The sequence below is a fragment of the Pristis pectinata genome, chromosome 1, assembly GCF_009764475.1.
Source record: "Pristis pectinata isolate sPriPec2 chromosome 1, sPriPec2.1.pri, whole genome shotgun sequence".
NCBI lineage: Eukaryota > Metazoa > Chordata > Chondrichthyes > Rhinopristiformes > Pristidae > Pristis > Pristis pectinata.
The window spans coordinates 142989841-143012305 of NC_067405.1; the positions used below are offsets into that span (position 1 = coordinate 142989841).

The following is a 22465-nucleotide window of genomic DNA, read 5'->3' on the forward strand; positions in this document are numbered from 1 at the left end:
CCTCAGCCCACAATGTTGTGCCAACATTTTATCCTGCTCTCACATCTAGCTAACCCTTCCCTCCCACATAGCCCCCCATTTCTCTATCATTTATGTGTCTATATAAGAGTTTCTTAAATGTCCCTAATGTATCTGCCCCCACAACCTCCGCCGGCAGTGCGTCCCACGCACCCATTACTCTCTGTGTAAAAAATTTACCCCAACATCCCCCTTATACCTTCCTCCAATCACCTTAAAATTATGTCCCCTCATGTTAGCCATTGTCGCCCTGGGAAAAAGTTTCTGACTGTCCACTCGATCTATTTCTCTCATCACCTTGTACACCTCTATCAAGTCACCTCTCATCCTCCCTCTCTCCAAAGAGAAAAGCCCTAGCTCATTCAACCTATCCTCGTAAGACATGCTCTCCAATCCAGGCAACATCCTAGTAAATCTCCTCCGCACCCTCTCTAAAGCTTCCACATCCTTCCTACAATGAGGCGACCAGAACCGAACACAATACTCCAAGTATGGTCTAACCAGAGTTCTACAGAGCTGCAACATCACCTCGCGGCTCTTGAACTCAATACCCCAACTAATGAAGGCCAACACTCCATACGCCTTCTTAACAACCCTATTGAACTGCACGGCAACCTGGAGGGATCTATGGACATGGACCCCGAGATCCTTCTGTTCCTCCACACTGCTAAGAGTCCTACCATTAACCTTGTATTCTGCCTTCAAATTTGATCTCCCAAAGTATGTCACTTCACACTTATCTGGGTTGAACTCCATCTACCAATTCTCAGCCCAGCTCTGCATTCTATCAATATCCTGTTGTAGTCTACAGCAACCTTCTACACTATCCAATACACCACCAACCTTTGTATCATCAGCAAACTTACTAAACCACCCTATCACATCCTCATCCAAGTCATTTATAAAAGTCACAAAGAGCAGCGGTCCCAGAACAGATCCCTGCGGAACACCACTGGTCACCGACCTCCAAGCAGAACATGCTCAATCTACCACCACATTCTGTCTTCTATGGGCGAGCCAATTCTGAATCCACACAGCCAAGTTTCCCTGGAGACCATACTTCCTGACTTTCTGAATAAGCCTTCCACAAGGAACCCTTTCAAACGCCTTACTAAAATCCATGTACACCACATCCACTGCTCTACCTTCATCAATGTGCTTTGTCACATCCTCAAAGAATTCAATCAGGCTCGTGAGGCATGACCTGCCCCTCACAAAACCATGCTGACTGTCCTTAATCAGCCTATGCTTCTCTAAATGCCCATAAATCCTGTCTCTAAGAATCTTCTCCAATAATTTACCCACCACTGAAGTAAGACTCACTGGTCTGTAATTCTCAGGGTTATCCCTACTCCCTTTCTTAAACAAAGGAACAACATTTGGCACCTTCCAATCATCTGGCACTACTCCAGTGGCCAGTGAGGACGCAAAGATCGTCTCCAAAGGTGCAGCAATCTCTTCCCTCGCTTCCCGTAATAACCTTGGATATATCCCGTCCAGCTCTGGTGACTTATCTATCCTAATGTTTTTCAAAAGTTCCAGCACATCCTCTTTCCTCATGTCGACATGCCCTAACGTATCAGCCTGTCGTACGCCATCCTCACAAACGTCAAGGTCTCTCTCTCTCTCTCTCTCTCTCATGAATACTGAAGCAAAGTATTCATTAAGGACCTCCCCTACCTCTTCCGACTCCAAGCAGTTCAATTCGCCCTCTCCTTATTTCCCTGAAGCCCTATAACTTGTTCTTTCACCATTTACCAAGGGATAAATTTACAGTAGCCAATTAATTGACCAGAGTATCTTTGGGTTGTGGAAGGAAGTGGAGCACCCAGGGGAATCCTATGCAGTCACAGGGAAAACTCTGCATAGACAGCATCCAAGGTTAGAACTGAATTTGAATCCCAGGAACTGTGCAGCAGCAGCACTAACTGATGTGCCACTGTTCTGCTTGCCTAAAAATATGATTTTTCACTCAAACCCCAACAAATTTTTCCCTGGTATCACATGAACAGCACAGCCTAAAATTAGGATCAAATCAGTTTGCGGTGTCACATGGACTAGGCAGCATCTCAAGCATTACAGGTGCATAATATTACAAACTCTAAAAGCAATTTTCGTACTTCAAACACCAAAAGTAAAATTGTCATTAACCAAAGGAGAAAATGCAAGTGGAATTCTTTTTAAAGAGACAACAGGGCAAGGAACCAGGTGATTCTGTGAGTCAGTTCTCCAGCACGGGGATGGTGCAGAAAGGACAGGAAGCAAAGAGTAGACTAGTTTAAGAATGAGCAAATAAAGACCTAGGCTGATTGAGGTGAGTGAGATAGTGAGAAAAGGCTGATAAGGCATTTGACGGTAAAAGGACAATCATAGTTAGGAAGCAACTTGGGATCAAGCCACATTATGAACCTCTCCAAGGTTGGGATCAAGTAACACAATCAGAGGTTGCAATAAATTAACACTATAAGTTTACTGTTGTCTACATAAAGCCAAGTATAAATTTCACCAGAGATTAGATGGGCAAATAACAGAGAAATCATTTTTGGCTATTTATTATAGACTAAACAAAAGTGAACACTAGTGACTAAACACTAAACAAAAAACACTAGTGCAATAATGGCCAGATAACCAGTTTGAGGGATAAATAGTAGCCAAGAGAGAACTCCCTGCTTTCATTGAAATAGTGCCTGAAGGATCTTTCACCCAAGAAAGCAGACAGGGTGTCAGTTTACTGTCTCATTCCAAGACAGCAATTCCAATAGCATACCACTTCCTGGTACTACTATAAGAGTCAGCCTAAATTTTCGTTCTCAGGTCTCAAGAGCAGGATCTCAATACAGACTGCTCTGACTCGGAAGCTAGAGTGCTGTTCACTGAGCCACAGATGAACTACAAAGTACCTGCATTTCCATTCTGTGTCCACAGAAAAACAGTGGCAACAATTTAGTAATTTCACTCGGGATGGACAGAAGTCAATTTGATGTCAGACACAAAAAAACTATATTAGTGGTCACACAGCTAATTCTTGCATTATGACATAAACTTAAAAGATTTACTCTGTATCCATCCTACATATTTTGAGGGTATATGATGTTGAAACCAACCGCATTCAAGTTTCTTCAACAACATTCTTCAGCTCAACCCACAGGGACATTTTTTCCAATTAAAAACTGTGCAGACAGAGACATGGAGAGGTACAGCATGAAAATATGACCCACTGATTCCCACTGACCATCAACCATCCATTTACATTAATCCCATTGTTTATTCTCCTCTCATTCTCATCAACTCTCCCCAGATTCTACAACTCACCTAAAATTGAAGAAGTGTTTTGCGTTCACTCAATCCCACCCAGCCAAGGGCAAGTTTGTAAGACCGAGATCTCCTGCACAATGCAACACTGGCAGTCTGATCAGAAGGTACAGACATAATGATGCATTCCAAGTGATAAGCAATTGCTGCAGGGCCTTAGGGCTGATGAAGGTTGCCTTTGCCCCTGCTATTGCATTGATGCCTTGGGGAAGATGAAGACTAGGAATTCCATTCTCTGAAGTGAAATGGAAACATCAATCACAGCTGGAATTCAAATTCACAATTATCTAGAAGGCAAGAAAAACATAACTTTGTAATGTACAACCTAATACTCAGACCCAAGCAATAAGGAATGAGCAATAAGGACTAATCCGGAATGGGTAGCTGAAATCTCAATAAATAAAATGTGAAGCAACTAGAACCAACTGTGCAAGGCATATAGTTGGTGAATATGGATGTGTCCTGCTGTGAACAACAATGAAAGAGGAGATTGCAGCATTTCTCTATGGAGGCTCCTTAAGGCAAGTGGTAAACCATAAAAAGGTATACAGCATGGAAACTGGCCCTTCAGCCCACCAAGTCCATGTCGAACATCAAGCACCTATTTTTACATAATCCTTCCCTAATCTATTTTATTCTCACACATTCCTATTACCACTCGCCTAAGCACTTGGGATAATTTACAGTGGCTAATTAACCTACCAATCTGTGTACCTTTGGGGTGTGGGAGAAAACTGGAGCACCCAGGAGAAACTCCACATAGAATGGAGTTTTCACAGGGAGAATGTGAAAACTCCACTCAGACAGGACCAAGGGTCAGGATGCTCTATGGGCACATACAAAAAGAAAATGTCCAAAACAACCCATCTTGAAAAGCATCATATACACCACCTGTGACAAGTGTCTGTGGATCCCGCATAAGGTTCTTCAGCCACCTCAGAACCTACAGTACAAGAATAGAAGCAACCTTGAGGAACTGTCTAAGAGGAATAATCAGCCAAATGAGAGCATTAACAAAAGGTGCTAAGTGCAGGATACCCTCCATTTGAACAGCAAAGGTGAAAGTTTACTTAGTCTATAGATATTAATTAGTGTCAAGGTCTGTTGGAGAGAAAGGAATGGCTTGCGTACATACGTTCATAAACTCTATCCAAAAGATTGGACAAAGTTCATACTTACTCCCTAAACATAATCTACTCTGTCCTTACCAGGACATAGAACTTCATTTGGATTACTTTGGCCTTGAAATCTTAAGTGTTAAGTTTTTTTTGTATAATGATAAAATAACGATAGTTTTATGGAGAACATCCCCGATTAGGGCAGCCTAGTCCTGCAGCTAGTAGAGCTGCTGCCTCACAAGTCCAGCAACCCGAGTTCAATCCTGGCCACCAGTGCTGTCTGCATGGAGTTTGCACATTCTCCCTGCGTGGACCTCCTCCAGTTGCTCTGGTTTCCTCCTACTTCCCAAAGATGTGCAGGTCGGTAGATTAATTGGCCACTGCAAGTTGCTCCTGGTGAGCAGCAGAGTAGTAGAAAATGAGGGATTTGGTAGGAATGTGGAGAGAATAAAATGAAATCAGTGTAAGATTAGTGAAAATGTGCGCTTGATGGTTGGCATGGACTCAGTGGACTGAAGGGACTGTTTCCATGCTGTATGCCTCTATAAGTCTATAGGTCCTGGTTGAGCTTGTTGAAATGGTGTTCCTGAATTTCAGTTAAGTGTGAAAGATCCTTTTCAAAACTCACTATGACTCACTAACCATTTTTCAAGCAAAATTTGATGAAGCTCATTTTTTCCTATAAGTTTAATGCTATTTCTCTCCTGCTAATTTCAAATTGGTACTGTCCTGAACCTTTCCTTTTTCCATTGGTTTCTTAATATGCAGGTTCACTGTATGCTAGATGATTGCTTCCAAATTGCCAGTATTTACCCAGATGTTAATTCAATAATTTAACTACTGGTGCTATTCTATTCTTGAAATCTCTAGAGATCCAGTGTAAACTCTTGGTTATTTGAATTAGGTGTTTGATGCTCTACTGATTAATCATGCCAATCTTGATCCAGCTCCAAGATCAGCTCCCATTTTTTTCTTACAAATCTATGCAAATTCAATATGGTAAGCATTTACTCAAGAACTCACAGATAGCCATTCAAAGTCATCAGCTCCTTTTGCAATAATTTATGAGAAAAATGTTCAAGTACACACACTCTCTTGAAAATGCATATTAATTATTCAAAATATAAACTCTTATCATTTGGTTTTAACATTTAATATTGTGCAGAGGATGCAGAGAGTCTACAGAGAGATATAGATAGGCTAAATGAGTGGGCAAGGGTCTGGCAGATGGAGTACAACATTGGTAAATGCGATGTCATCCACTTTGAAAGGAAAAATAGATCAGATTATTATTTAAATGGTGAAAGATTGCAGCATGATGTTGTACAGAGGGACTTGGGAGTATTTGTGCATGAATTGCAAAAGGTTGCTTTGCAGGTGCAACAGGTTATCAAGAGGCAAATGGATTTCATTGCTAGCGGGATTGAATTTAAGAGCAGGGAGGTAATGCTGCAACTGTACAGGGTACTGGTGAGACCGCATCTGGAGTACTGCGTGCAGTTCTGGTCTCCTTACTTGAGGAAAGATATATTGGCTTTGGAGGCAGTGCAGAGAAGGTTCACCAGGTTGATTCTGGAGATGAGAGGGTTAGTGTAAGAAGATAGAGATTGAGTCGCCTGGGACTATACTCGCTGGAATTCACAAGAATGAGAGGGGATCTTATAGAAACATATAAAATAATGAAAGGGATAGATAAGATAGAGACAGGCAGGTTGTTTCCACTAGTAGGGGAGACTAGAACTAGGGGACATAGCCTCAAGATTTGGGGGAATAGATTTAGAATAGAGATTAGAATGGAAACTGCTTTTCCCAGAGATTAGTGAATCTGTGGAATTCTCTGCGCAGGGAAGCAGTAGAGGCTACCTCATTAAATATATTTGAAGATACAGTTAGATAGATTTTTGTATAGTTGGGGAATTAAGGGTTATGGGGAAAAGGTAAGTAGATGGATCGGAGTCCATGGCCAGATCAGCCATGATCTTATTGAATGGGGGAGCAGGCTCGACAGGCCAGGTGGCCTACTCCTGCTCCTATTTCTTATGTTTCACAATTCAGCTTGTATGACTCAATAAGATACTGTGATGTAATGAAACCCCTATTTACTTTCATTATGAATATCCCTTTGGCGTGTGACAGAGAACAAGCCATTACTTTTGGAATTAATTACAGGTTAGAGACAGAGTTATTTTGTATGGAAACATTCCGTGACAATTAAAATGCATCAAATTTATACTAATCTCATTTTATTCTCCCTGTACTTCCATCAACTCCCCCCCCCAACACACCCCCAGATTCAACTACTCACCTATACACTGGGGGCAAATTACAACAGCCAATTAACCTCACATTTTACATACCCTTGAGATGTGGGCAGAAACCTGAGCACTCAGAGGAAACCCAAGCCATCACAAGGAGGACATGCAAACTCCACAAAGACAGCACGGGACATCAGGACTGAAAGCAGATCACTGAGGCTGTGAGGCAGCGACTCAACCAGCTGCACCACTGGGCTGCCCCATAGTTTGAGGACGAAGTAGTGCTTACTCTAAGACTGTTCCCAATTTTTAATCTTCCGATGTTAAACCAGTTCAAATGGGATGAGAGCACGCCAATGTTAGCTCTTAATTAGGTACACCATTAAAGTGTCGAGAAAAAACATAACCTACTTCAATAATCTGCAGTGTCAAAAAAAAACATTTACTTATAACCTACTTCAATAATCTGCAGCTTATGAGGCTCAAAAAATAATGAACAGAATACTCAAAAAGATCAATCCTCTTGAATACAATGATTTCGAGTACAGGGCAATTTACAAGCACCAAAAGTATACTCACACCTGCTTGCAATATATAAATATGCTTATGTGAGTTGATGCAACTGTAATGGAAAAATGTCTAGATTTGGGTATTACTTTTCTAGAATACAAGAAATTCCAATGCCGATTTGAATATAGGTCTAATACAGTTAAAATACACCATGTCAATTAAAATTCTTGTCAGATGGTGCTCCAAAAATGTTTATAAACTGGACGTATTTTGTTGGCAGTTAAAGCTAGTAAACATTCTAATTACTGACATTAAAAAAAAGACTTTACACATCTTAATTTGACTGATTATTTAGAAATGGAAGTCTAAAGGGGTAAATGGGGAAAAGAGTGGTGTACATTTGTTCAGAACAAAGCAGAAGAAGGGGGAAAGAAGGATACCACAGTCCAAACTCAGGTAAAAGACAAATATCCCTGTATTTGTCTTAGATAACCATGTTTGCTTAGCTGATCTCCTATAATCTCATTCCAAAGCAAAATATTCTTACCTTATCCTCTTGCAAGGTTATTCACTTTGGGAAGAAGAATTAAAAATTCATTTGAATGTTGAAAAATCATTAGTTGGCAGTATCTTGAACTGAAACATCGACAATTCCTTCCCCCCCTCCCCCTCCACATATGCTGCTCGATCCACTATATATTTTTTGCTTCAGAGAAATTTAGGTGTCCTTATGCACCAAGCACAAACAATCAGGAAGGCAAATTCAGAGTTAACAAGAATAAGACTTCCTGCAGTTAACAAGAATAAGACTTCCTGTAATCATACAGCATTTTGGCAAGACCCCATGCCTGGAAATAATAAATAGCAGTAGTAGGCAAATTAACACCTTGTGCCTGCTCTTCAATCCAATGAGATCATGGCTGGTCTGTTAACCTGGTGCTAATTTTCTCTACTAAAGCCTTCATTCTCTTAACATCCAAAAATATAGTGTGTGTATTTCTGGTCTTCTTATCCACAGAAAGACATACTTGCCTTAATGAGTGGTTCAGCAAAGATTCACTAGATTGATTAGTGGGGTGAGAGACTGCCCTATGAAGGAGGTTGAGTAGAATGGGCCTACATACACGTGCTTGGGGGAATGACAGACTATCTAATTGAAACATGAAAGTTTGACAAAGTAAATGCTAAGGCATTGGTTCCTCTGGGTGAGATGTCTAGAAATAAAGGTCAGACTTAGGATGAGAAGTTGGTAAATTAAGGCTGAAATGAGAAATTTCCTCAGAGAGTTGCAAATATTTAGAATTCTCTGTCCTTGGAAGCTATGGATGATCAATCATCAACTACATTCAAGTGCAAGGTTGATACATTTTTAGACACTGAAGGAAACAAAGTTCATGGTGACTAGACAAGTAAGTGGAGGTCAAGGATCTGTCATAATCTAAGTGAATGGTGAATTGTACTCAAGAATCTACAAAGCCACTCCTTGTATCAATTTCCCAGGTTGATCAATTGCCTCCTGATGACCCATTTTCTCAAATTTCAAATTTTTGTCCTTGTGTTTAGATCTCTCCATGGCCTGATTCCTCCTTGGCTCTATTACCCTAACACCATTCCCTTCTTCTTAGACAGTCCCTTGGGACTGAGGATGACTTACCGAACTTGACTCAAGAATACAAGAAAATAGGAGCAGGAGTAGGCCATCAGGCCTACTCCTGCTTGCACGATTTAATATGATCGTGGCTGATCCATGATGTCATGCTCCTTTTCTGTGCCATTTTTCTATACCAATCTAAAGTACCCACCTCCACTTTAAATACTTCTCATGATCCAACTTCCACCACCCACCGGGGCAGAGAATTCCAGAGACTCACCACCCTCTGCAAGAAAAAATTTCTGCATAACTCAGTTTTAAATGACTGGCACCGTATCATCTTGCAGTTATATCCCCTTGTTCGAGACTCTCCCACTCTCAACATCTACCCTGTCAAGCCCCCTTATGTTTGAATAATGTCACTCCTCATTCTCCAAAACTCCAAAGAATACAGGCACAATCTATTTAGTCTCTTTTGGTAGGACAACCCTCTCGCCCTTGGAATTAGCCTGGTGAATCTCCTTCCCATTGCCTCCAATGTTACCAGATCTTTTTTTAGGTAAAGGGAACAAAACTGTATGCAGTATTCCACTCTGTACAATTGCAACAAAACCTCCCTGTTTTTAAACTCTGGCCCCTTTGCAATTAAAGCCAAAATGCCATTTGCCTTCTTAACTACTTATTGGACCTGCCTGCTAGCTTTTTGTGATTCGTGCATTAGAACACTAGGATCCCTCTGTACTTCAATCACTTACCTTTTGATTTCTCTTACCAAAGTGCATGACCTCACACTTCCCACATTAAACTCCTTTTGCCAGTCTTTTACCCATTCACTCAATCTACCTATATCCTGTTGCAGAATCATAGTATCCTTAACACAACATGCCCTTCCACCTATTTTCTTATAACTGGCAAATCTGGAAACCTTACACACTGTTCTTTCCTTCAGGTCATTAACATAAATAGTGAATAATTGCATGCCAAGAATTGATCATTGCGGTACTCCACTAGTTATCTCCTTCCAGTATGAAAAGGCATAAATTAAACATAAATTATACACAATTTTTACAATAAATTCTGAGAGTCTATGAGACAGCCAGTTTTCAATCCATTCCAACACACTCCCTTTGATACCATGGACTTCTAACTTGTGCACCAGCCTCTTATGCGGCATCTTGTCAAATGCCTTTTGGAAATCTACAGACACTACATCTACAGGTTCGCCTCTGTCAACTGCCCATGTTACATCCTCAAAGAATTTGAGCAAATTTGTCAAACATTACTTACCTTTCATAAAACCATGTTGATTAGGTTTAATTATATTCAGCTTTCTTAAGTGAATAGTTATTTCCTCTTTGATTATTGACTCAAGCATCTTGCTAATAAGTAGTTCCCTGCCTTTTGCCTTTCTCCTTTTTTGAACAAATAAGGATTAAAATGAAAGGGCCTTTGACTCAGTCATCCCTCTACAGTTTTTGCACCTTGTTTGTTGAGTTAGTGCAGATTATTTCCCTAATATCATTGTGTATTGTAATATACTAGTTATACAGCATTATCTTAGTTTCCTTAAAATTTACTTTTCTGATATTTGTTCATTGAATGCAGATCCCTGGTTGACTCACCCACATGCTAAAATTGCCTATTAGGCCCCTACAGAACCACCATTATGTAGGAATGTACGCATGTAGTTAGATATTACCATTTTCAGTATTGATTTCTCTCAAATACCATATCAAAGAAAAATCAAATTAAGTCTTCTCTTCAAATCCACAGGTTTAAGTCTCTTGCCTCTCAAATGTTCACTATTCAGACCAACTAACCAAATGTGATATTTTGTAATCAAAGCACAAGAGAAAATTATAAAGATTTCCATGTCAGTTGCCAAACCAGAAAGTAACAATGTTGGCTATGCAAAAGCTCAGTCGATGCCCATGTGCTTATCCATTTCTCATGTTCGTACAGAACTAAGGCAGGTACTTAGAGAAATGATGCTTCTTGAAGCTGCAATTGATGGATTTAAATTCTGCAACACTCAAAGATGTTAGGTCTTATAAAGTGATATGGAAAGTATAGTTTGTACAAGTCATATGAAGATCGGGCCACCAACCAGTTATTTCTCCATCATCTAACACTTGCACATCAAAAATTTACAGCAATGACCAAGACAATTTCAGCTTGTTCCAAAATTCAATGTCATAAACTGCATCTAAACAACTTATCAAAATAGTAAAATTTTCATTTATCAGAATATTCCAAAGCAGTTCACTGTGAATGAATTACTTCAGAAATGCAGTTAGTTTTGTTAATGTAACCAAATGCCAGGGATAAATCATGGCCAAGACACCAGAGAGATTATTTACAATTTTTCAAAACAATAGCGGTGGGCCTAATTCATCCACTTGAAGAGTAGATGTGGGTTCAGTTTAACATTTCATTCAAAAGACACAACGTTAGCATGTGCAGCACTCCATCAGTACTGTATTTAAGAATTAACCATATTATTTGCCTGAGTTCTGGAATGGGTCTTGAACCAATAACCTGTTAACTCAGAAGCAATTATACAGCTATTGAACACAACAATGCTTGGAATGGCGCTTTGCGATCCAGATTACAATAAATACTGTACCTAAAATCATATCAAATTTATGTCAGCTTCATGTAGAGCCTTGGAGAGCAGTCTCATCAATCCCATTCTTCTATATTTCTCCTACAAATTATTCTCTCTCAGTGCATCAGAATGTTTTTCCTCACATCCTTCTTAAATGTCTGTTCTCCCAAAGTTTTAAATTTATGCCTCCTGGTCACTGCCAACAGATTCCCTATATCTACTTTATCTAAGCCAATAAAGGTCATGACTAAACTATAATCTGCGCTGAAGTATGAAAGCCTGTCAAAATGTCGAGTCAAAAGCAATACAATTTATCGAATATGAAATGATCTAGAGATAAGGGCCAGTTTGTGGATAATGAAAGGTAATGCATTTGGATCCGAGTAATTCCAGACATATGTATATCAGGTAAATTTACCTGTTTAGAGTGATGGAATGAGAAGATAATATGGGACTTATATACATCACACTTTGAAAGTACAAAACCAATATTACAACTGCTGGGAAAGCAAATAAATGTTAAAATTTACAGGAAGGATAGTTCAGCGTGAAACTGGAAACATTTATAAAAGGCATTTGTTACAGCTGAAAAAGTAAGTGTTTCAAGGATATTCTCAAAGTCTCCTTGAAACTATAACATTCTCATTGACTTGTGGGAATCTCTGGCCCATGACCAATCAAAATAAAGAACATCCAGGACAGAACATCAAGTTTCTTCATCTGGTCTGTGCAAAGGCCCACTGAAAATGGCCTAATGAACACTCCAGCTCCCACACCACTCACCTGCCCTGTCAAGCACTTCCTGCCTCAACAGTGAAGTCTGCAGATCCAACATTAGCCTCATCAGCCACCTCAGAGCCAATGGAACTGGAGTTAAAGCAAGTTATCCTCAAGGGTTACTTAAAAAAAAGGCAGGTGCAATTAGAAATAGTATGTCCAGTTTTGGTGTCCTTACAGAGAGATACTGAGGCAAACAACCAAAATGCTTAGTCCTAAACTTTTAGCTTCGGAAGTAGGGCTTTTATCAATTGGGAACATAGCTGACATTTTTCAAATGATTACAAGGAAAAAATTCAGATCCATATAATTGGTTATTTGAGCTTGATACACTAGAATCTTGCATTTATTTAATTATCCTTGTATCCAAATATCATAGCATTTTCTAGCCTTTTGCTATATAAAGGAATTTAGAAATAATTTTTAATGATAAATCCACACCTATCATCTCTTTGCAGAGAGAACTTGGGGAATAACCACTGGTATAAGTTCGTGATTGAAGGACATCATGACAGCGAAAAGGCAATTCCGTGTGAAGTTAGACACAATCGGGCACACAACAGCTGTGGCAGGGTTTGCATGCTATTACTTCCTATAAGGCAAAAACTAACATCATAAATGACCCTGATGAGCTCAAACTCTTTTATACACACTTTGAAAGGGAGAATAACACTACACTACACTGTGCAAATCCCCACAGCAATCCTATGATCTGTGTCTGGAAGGCCAACGTCAGAATATCCCTCAAGAGGTTAAACCCTCGCAAGGCTTTGGACCCGACAGCGTATCTGGCAGGGTACTGAAAATCTGTGCCGACCAACTAGCTGGAGTGTTCAAAGGCATCTTCAACTTCTCACTGCTGTAGTCGGAGGTTCCCACCTGCTTCAAAAGGCCAGCAATCATACCGATGCCAAGAAGAGCAGGTGAGCTGCCTCAATGACTATCCCCTGGTAGCACTCACGTCTACTTCTACCCCACTGTGATAAGACTATTGAATGGTTCACTTATACAATGAGACTAATGACCTCACGATCTACCTTATTGTGACCTTGCACCTTATTGCACTGCACTTTCTCTGTAGCTGTGACACTTTACTCTGTACTGTTATTGTTTTTACCTGTACTACCTCAATGTAACTGCACTGCGTAATGAATTGACCTGTATGATCGGTTTGCAAGACAAGTTTTTCACTGTACCTCGGTACGTGACAATAATAAACCAATACCAATGAAGTGACTTTAGAGGTTGCTCATGGCTAGAATTAACTCCTGCCTGAACAAGGACCTGGACCCTCTGCAATTTGCCTACCACAACAGGAATACAGCGGACGCAATCTCACTGGCTCTCCACTCTGCTTTGGAGCGCCTAGACAGCAGCAAAACATACGTCAGGCTGCTGTTTATCGATTACAGTTTGACGTTCAAGACCATCATCTCCTCAGTACTAATAAACAAGCTTCAAAACCTGGGCCTCTGTACCTCCCTCTGCAAATGGATCCTCAACTTCCTTATCGGGAGACCACAGTCAGTGCAGATCAGTGGTAACATCTCCTCCTTAACAATCAAAACTGGTGCACCTCAAGGATGCATGTTTAGCCCACTGCTCTACTATCTCTACTCTCATAACTGTGTGGCTAGGCACAGCTCAAACACCATCTATAAATTTGCCAATGACACCACTATTGTTGGCATAATCTCAGATGGTGATGAGGAGGCTTACAGGAGTGAGAGAGATCAGTTGGTTGGGTGGTGCCGCAACAACAACCTCACACTCAACGTCCGCAAGACTAAGGAATTGATTGTGGACTTCAGGAAGGGGAGGTCAGGAGAACACACGTCAGTATTCATTGAGGGGTCAGCGGTGGAAAGAGTTAGCAGCTTCATGTTCCTGGGCGTCAACATCTCAGAGAATCTATCTCGGGCCCAACACATTGATACAATCATGAAGGCACACCAGAGGCTCTACTTCATTAGGAGTTTGAGGAGATTTGGTAAGTCACCAAAGGCTCTTGCAAATTTCTGCAGATATACAGTGGAAAGCATTCTGACTGGTTGCATCACCACCTGGTATGGAGGCTCCAATGCGCAGGATCGAAAGAGGCTGCCAAGGATTGTAGACTCAGCCAGCTCCATCACGGGTACAACCCTCCCCGCTATCAAACACATCTTCAAAAGGCAGTGGCTCAAGACAACAGCATCCGTTATTAAGGACCCTCATCATCCAGGACGTGCCCTCTTCACGTTACTACCATCATGGAGGAGGTACAGGAGCCTGAAGACCCACATTCAATGTTTCAGGAACAGCTTCTTCCCCTCCACCATCAGACTTATGAACAGTGCACGAACCCATGAACACTACCTCATTATTCCCCTTTTGCGCTATTTATTTTTGTAACAGTAATTTTTATGTTTTGCACTGTACTGCTGCCATAAAACAACAAATTTCACGACATATGCCAGGAATAATAAACCTGATTCTGAATGAAATTCCTACTCATTATCATTCAATTACTGTACTACTTCATGTAACTTACACAGAGTCTTGTTTTTTTCCCTTTTCATTACAACTTGTATCCAAGTAGTTTCTAGTTCAAGAGGGGTGTGTGTGTGTGTGTTGTGCAGAGCTAGTTATGTTAAGGATAAGTAGTTGTCAAGAACTAATCCCTTCATGTGAAGTGGTCATTCATTCCCTTGGAGCTTAATGGTACTTAATGCACTTTTACAAGATCAACTTAAAACACTTAATAGGAGCAAAATGTCATTATTTTATCACTCAATGCTTAGAATTAAGGAGCAAGTTATCCTTTGGGGAGGGGTTAAAATGATCAAAGACTAGGTAGTCCATTTTATACAGAAATGTCTATACAGTAGTAATAACCTGATCTTAATACTCACCTTGCCCAACTGCGTTTTACATTTGTATATTATTAAAATATTTCACTTTGATACCGGTGTAATTCAAGTAAGAAACGCTAAAATACGTCCGTGAGCTCTTTGACAGAGCGACATAGGGACCAACCACCAGTATGATAAATTCCAGAATGAATGCACCTTCCTGTTCATTATCATCCAATTATTGCACTGCTTCAAGTAACTGATGCAGTACTACTGAGGAAAAAATGTTGTGTAGTCGACAAGTATTTCAACTAAATCGAATGTAGCTCCGAATATTTCAGTAACCCGGTAGTTAAAACTTTCCATGTCTCTATCCACAAGGGTGGGTTGATCTTAAATTCCCCGTACGCTATTGGCCCGAAGTACGCGATTGTCATTTGTAAACAAGTACTGTGGTTGCTTTAGGAAGGTTTGAGAGACATTCTGTTGAAAAAGCAATTGAATGCTGATGGTGTTTTGTAATGCATTAAACAGTATTAAAAGCTCTGAGTGCAGCTATTTGTTAGAAAAGGCCTTAAATTTTACTGCAAACATATTGATTTGTTTCCAAGTGTACCCCTTTTATAGGATTATTACGAGCATGCTGTGACGAAATGAATTTGCCTTTATTGTATGCGTGAATCAAGTTTATATAAAAAAATCATCAAACTCTCAGCTCGTTTCAAAACAAGCATCCAATTTAAGTCTCAGAATGAGTAATAAGATCCCGTGCCTACGAAGTGGGCGCAAGTGATTTGATTGTATACTGTTTGGTCTGCGTGGCAATTCTTCCACACATACCATCTGGTTTACATTAGACGGCAAGAAAATCACAAGACTCCTGCCCACAATCCCTTGCCTTCTATTTTTGGAAAAGTACGAAACTGGTAAAGCACTCTGTCTTTATAGATAGCGCCAGCGTTGTTTTTCACGGAAGGCAGTAATGTTTATAGGGTTTTTGTTCAGTCCTATTACACACCCTCACGCACTACAGCACTGACTGAAGGGCTCCGCTTTGCAATAGATTCAAACGGATTGTGCAAATCGCGAGGCTGTGGTGAACTTTATAATCTGGGTTAATTGCTGGTAGATCTTTTCATTAGGCCACCTAACTGTCAAAGGTCAAGTGGCATATCGATGTCTATGGCTTTCTCTGGAGGAGTTGTCGCCACATAACAGTTGTCTGTCACCTTGGATTAAGTAGCACAGGCAGTTCACGCACAGGAAACAACCCGTGTGTTTGAGAGAGATCACAGCACGGGGAGAGCCCGTGACATTTGCACTTCTCCCTTTATTTTCCCTTCACACAAATGTTGCATTTCTTTTGCAGGTCAAAACACGGCTACAAACATCTGGCGCCGCAATATTGAAAAAAGATTGCGTTTAAAATGGGGGTTTTTGCACAACGATTCCTGAGCGGGGAATGGTTGATGGAATGGAATTTTGTTCGCAATATCACAGGGAAAAACCATTAGCGAGCCACTGAGGACATCGCCGTGTTGACGACTGCATGAAGCCAAACGCTGCTCCCTCTTGGCATAGAAATAACGACAGTGTAACATAATTACAATAATAGCGAGGGGGTGGGGAATTACAGAAGTAAAACCTAAATAAAACTTAAGGCTAAAAGAATTAACATGGGCAGGATGGAGAGAGGAAAGTGTGTATGCTGCTCAAAGTAATGAAGTCTTTTTCTAAAGAAAAACTATGCACATTTATATGACAGATGCCAACACCAGAGAAAGTACACGAGGGAGTTAAGAATCTTTGCAAATGTTTTAAACCGCCAACTCTGCCAAAGTCTGGGGAAATGCGCCACTTTTGCGCATTTAAAACCAAACCTCGGGCTGCAATGTCAAGAGTTGAGCTTTGGATGAAAGGTCAAATTTCACCCCAATGACGGTGGGCCGTGGTTAAGGGTAACACAATGAGCAGATATATGCAACATGATTAAAAAAAACAATATTACACACAAAAATGCCATGGGTTTAAAGAAAAACAAGAGAAAATACCACGTTAACAGGAGTGACACTCCTCAACCTTGCTGGGTTTGCAACTTTACTGAGTTAGGGAGGGGTGGAGAGAAACAAATTATAATAAACAGGCAGCAAAAAAATGTTTACAGCGAGCTAAGACATAATCAGACAGCTTGTTGTCTACTTACACTTCATGTCATGCTAAGATGGCTGTTGACGAACACAAAAGGTTTTTTTTGCAGCATTCGGGTCCCCCCCCCCACCCGTCCGGGGAAAAGAAAGTGTTTATTTTTTTAAATAAAGGAGGGAGGAGGGAGAGATCGCTCAGTAACGCTCGGATATCCCCGGCCGTCGCCAAGGAGACGAAGCAGCCAGCCTCAACTCCCTCCGCCATCGGCCGCTGCGGCCTCCGGGAGCGGGCCTCCCCGACGGCCCAAAGCCCTCCTGCGGCGTCCCCGCCCCCACATGCCGCCTCTTTCTACACTTTCATGAGGTAAACCGCCGGCCTTTTCGGCCCGGCTCGCCCCGAAAACGGCCTCCGGGCGACGCGGTTCGGCGGGAGGCGCGGGGCCGGCGGGAACGGCGCTCGATGGCGTAGCGGGCAACCAATGGAGGGAGGGAGGGGGCGGCGCCAGGCGCCATCTTTGCGCCGGACTTTTGGCGGTAATTAGCATGCGGCAGCGCCGTGCGCGCGCACCCCCGAAGTGAATGCGGCCGCGGGAGCGCGCGCGCCCTGAAGTGAATGCGGCCGGGGAGCGCGCGCCCATGAAATGGAAAGGAGGCGGTGGCGCGCGCGCCCCTCGAAGCAGCGTGCGCGTGTCCGGTTTTTTTTGGTGGAAGTGGGTCGCGCGCCCGCGCGCACGCGGAGTAAATGGGGCGGCGAGCGCGCGCCCGTGAGATGGAACGGAGGCGGCGACGCGCGCGTCCTCGAAGTGGAGAGCGGTCGCGTGCACGCGCACGTGTGAAGTGGGAGGAGGACGCGCGTGCGCGCGCCGGGCAGGTCCGGGATGCCGTCAATGCAAGCATCGAGTCAAGTTTATTGTACGGTGAGGTACAGCTCCAAGGCAAAACTTGCTGGCAGCAGCATCACAGGTAGGCAGGTACAGACTATACACAGAATATTAATGATACAAGATAGTGAAGAGAGATAAATTGGTTTATTATTGTAACACATTACAGAGAAAGTGCAGTGCAGGCGGACAATAAGGTGCAGGATCATAAGGAGGTGAGGTGAGGTCAAGAGTCCCCTATAGTACTAGGGAACCACTCAACAGTCTCCTAATTGCGGGCACAGTGGTATAGTGGTTAGCGTAACGCGATTACAGCGCCTGTGACCCAAGTTCAATTCCAGCCGCTGTCTGTAAGGAGTTTGGACGTTCTCCCTGTGTCTGTGTGGGTTTCCTCCGGGTGCTCCGGTTTCCTCCCACATTCCAAAGATGTACGAGTTAGGAAGTTGTGGGCATGCTATGTTGGCGCCGGAAGCGTGGCGACACTTGCGGGCTGCCCCCAGAACACTCTACGCAAAAGATGCATTTCACTGTGTGTTTTGATGTACATGTGACTAATAAAGATATCTTATCTTACAGAAGCTGTCCTTGAGCTTGGTGGTACATGCTTTCAGGCTTTTGTATCTTCTGCCCGATGGGAGAGGGTAGAACATAGAACATAGAAAACCTACAGCACAATTCAGGCCCTTCGGCCTACAAAGCTGTGCCGAACATGTCCCTACCCTAGAAATTACTAGGCTTACCCATAGCCCTCTATTTTTCTCAGCTCCATGTACCTATCCAACAGTCTCTTAAAAGACCCTATCGTATCCGCCTCCACCACAGTTGCCGGCAGCCCATTCCATGCACTCACCACTCTCTGAGTAAAAAAACTTACCCCTGACATCTCCTCTATACCTACTCCCCAGCACCTTAAACGTATGTCCTCTTGTGGCAACCATTTCAGCCCTGGGGAAAAGCCTCTGACTATCTACCCGATCAATACCTCACATCATCTTATATACTTCCATCAGGTCCCCCCTCATCCTCCGTTGCTCCAAGGAGAAAGGGCCGTGTTCCCTCAACCTACTTTCATAAGGCATGCTCTGCATTCCAGGCAGCATCCTAGTAAATCTCCTCTGCACCCTTTCTATGGCTTCCACATCCTTCCTGTAGTGAGGTAACCAGAACTGAACACAGTACTCCAAGTGGGGTCTGACCAGGCAACGATACCTCTCGGCTCCTAAATTCAATTCCCCGATTGATGAAGGACAATACACCATATTGCCTTCTTAACCACAGAGTCAACCTTCGCAGAAGAGAGAATTTCCGGGGTGAGTGGGGTCTTTGATTATGTTGGCTGCTTTTCCAAAGCAGCAAGAAGTATAGACAGAGTCTATGGAGGGGAGGCTGGTTTCCGTGATGTGCTGAGCTGTGTCCACAACTCTCTGCAGTTTCTTGCAGTCTCAGGTAGAGCAGTTGCCATACCAAGCTGTGATGCAAAAAAGTGTGCAAAACAAGACCTTAGTGCAAACAAAAGACACAATCAGAGACAAGTCCATGGTAGTGCAAAAGGCGGTAGTGCAGAGTGACAGGATTATAGCATGGTTACACTTCAGCTCTTCTACTCCGTGTTGGTGCAGCATGAAAGCTATCCAGCTCGTCCCTTTATCCTGCCCCATTCCAACTTGATGTATTTATCCAAATCTTTTTGAATGATAAATTGAACGAGTCTCCATTCGTCACTACAACCTTAGCTGTGCATTCCCAATCCTAAAACCAAGTTCCATAAAAACCTTTCTCCTCATGTTGGTTTCAGTTCTTTTGCCAATCACCATCAGTCAAAAAAGTCCTGGAAATCTGAAATAAAAACAGAAAATGCATGAAGCACTCAGCAGGTCAGGCAGCACTTATGAGTGTATTTATGTCCCCTTCTTCTCCTAACCCCTCTGCTAATGAGAACAGTTTCTCTCTGTCTGTACCCATTACGATTCTAAATACCTCTATCAAATTCTGCATCCTGCTCCAAGGAGAATAAGCAGAACCTCTCCAATCCATCCACATAACTAATAACTATCTGTTCTCCATTGCAGAAACTAAACGCAGATTGGGTGATCGCTTTGTGTAGCACTTGTGCTCAGTATTCAGGAGTGACCCTGAGCTTCCTGCTGCCTGCCACTTTAATTCTCCGTCCCCTCCCACTCTGATCTATCAATCTATGTCCTCCTGCACCGGTCCAACGTAAGCTTGAGGAATACCTCGTCTCCTGTCTGAGCCTGCAGGACTCGATGTTGAATTCTCCAACTTAAGATAACTCACTCTTTCTTTCTGTTTGTTTCAGGATTGACAATTTTTGCCTACTGTTCCTCTCTCTTTTCTCTCATTTGTATATTCTGGCTGCAGGGCACATTCTATTAGGCCAGACTATACAACATTTCACAGACTTCACAATATTAGCAATACATTACACAGACAAAGGAGCTTAACTATGACCCTGTTATTTCACCCTGTCAGAGAAGCTCCCTTTGTTCCATTCACTGCCTTGCCCTAACCTCTTTGCTATAAATTTATTTCTCTCTTTCTCAGTTTTGATGAAGGTCTCAGACCTAAAACGTTAACCTTTCCACAGATGCTGCCTGACTTGCTGAATTTCTGCAGCAAATTTCTGTTTTTATTTCACATGACCAAAGTCCCTTAAACCATTAGTAACAAACAATCTGCTGGAGGAAATCAGCGGGTCAAGCAGCATCTGTGGGGGGAAAGGAATTGTCAACGTTTTGGGATTTCTGATGCAGGGTTTCAACTCAGAACATTGACAATTCCTTTCCCCCCACTACAGATGCTGCTCGACCCACTGAGTTCCTCCAGCAGATTGTTTGTTGCTCCAGATTCCACCATCTGCAGTCTCTTGTGTCTCCCTTGAATCATTGTGGTAAATCTCTTCTACACCCTTCCAGAGTCTCCACATTTTTCCTGAAGTATGGTGCCAGGGTTCCAGCTGTGGCCAAATCAGTTCCTTGTGGCTTCCCTGCTTTTGTACTCTGTGCCTCTGTTTATAAAAGCCAGGATCCCTAAGTTCTTTTACCCATTATCTTAACCTGCCCTGCTATTTTCAATGAACTGTGTTCTTATACCCCTGATCTCTCTGTTCTTGTGCCCTCTAGTTTACAGTGCCTCTTCTCATTCTTCCTACCAAAATGTAACACTTAACAGTTTTCATCATTAAAAATTCATCTGCCACTTATTCCCACAACTCTGCCTATATCTCCTTAAAGTCCATGAGCACCGTGCTCACCAATCATTAAGTTGTGTGTCATAGAACATCACAGCACAGTACAGGCCCTTCAGCCCACAATGTTGTGCCAACTTTTTAACCTACTCTAAGATCAATCTAACCATTCCCTTCCACATACCCCTCCATTTTTCTATCATCCATGTTCCTATCTAAGAGCCTCTTAAATGTCCCTGATGTATCTGCCTCTACCAGCACCCCTGGCAGTGTGTTCCACACACCCACCACTCTCTGTGTAAAAAAAAACTTACATCTGATATCCCCCCTGTACTTTCCTCCAATCACCTTAAGATTATGCTTCGTCTTAGCCATTTCCCCTGGGAAAAAATCTCTGTCTGTCCACTCGATCTATGCCTCTTATCATCTTGTTCACCTCTATCAGGTCACCTCTCATCCTCCTTCTCTCCAAAGAGAAAAGCCCTAGATGGCTCAACCTATCATAAGACATGCTCTCCAATCTAGGCAGCATCGAGGTAAATCTCTGCACCCTTTCTAAAGTTTCCACATCCTTCCTATAGTGAGGCGACCAGAACTGAACACAATATTCTAAGTCTGAGTTTTACACAGCTGCAACATTACCTTGTGAGGCATGACCTGCCCCTCACAAAGCCATGCTGACTATCCCAAATCACGTTATGCTTCTCCAAATGTTCATAAATCCTGTCCCTAATAATCTTTTCCAATAATTTGCCCACCACTGAAGTAAGGCTTACTGGTCTGTAATTCCCAGGGTTATCCCTACTCCCTTTCTTGAACAAAGGAACAACATTTGCCACCCTCCAATCATCTGGTACTACTGCTGTGGCCAGTGAGGATGCAAAGATCATCACTAAGGGCATAGAAATCTCTTCCTTCGCTTCTTGTAGTATCCTGGGATATATCCCATCTGGCCCCAGGGACTTATCCATCCTAATGTTTTTCAAAAGCTCCAACACATCCTCCTGCTTAACATCGACATGTTCCAGCTTATCAGCCTGTTTTACGCTGTCCTCACAAACGTCAAGTTCTGTCTCACAGGTGAATACTGAAGCAAAGTATTCATTAAGGTCCTCCCCTACCTCCTCCGACTCCAGGCACATGTTTCCTCCTCTTTCCCTAATCAATCCTACCTTCATTCTAGTCATCATCCTGTTCTTCACATAAGAGTAG

General features: G+C 42.3%; 1 protein-coding gene across 20 annotated transcripts in view; it reads right to left on the minus strand.

Annotated features, from left to right (window-relative positions):
• Positions 1-22465, minus strand: part of foxn3 (forkhead box N3) — a 419393-nt gene that overhangs the window by 319098 nt on the left and 77830 nt on the right. For 5 of the 20 annotated variants that reach the window (XM_052012151.1, XM_052012279.1, XM_052012169.1 and 2 more), the window contains exon 1: positions 17227-17637. The exons of 13 other annotated variants lie outside the window; for them this stretch is intronic. The gene's annotated coding sequence lies outside the window, so the exon portion shown is untranslated. Of the gene's footprint in view, positions 1-15083; positions 15219-17226; positions 17638-22465 lie in introns of those variants that run through there. 2 more of the 20 variants (XM_052012352.1, XM_052012288.1) reach the window with 2 other exon arrangements.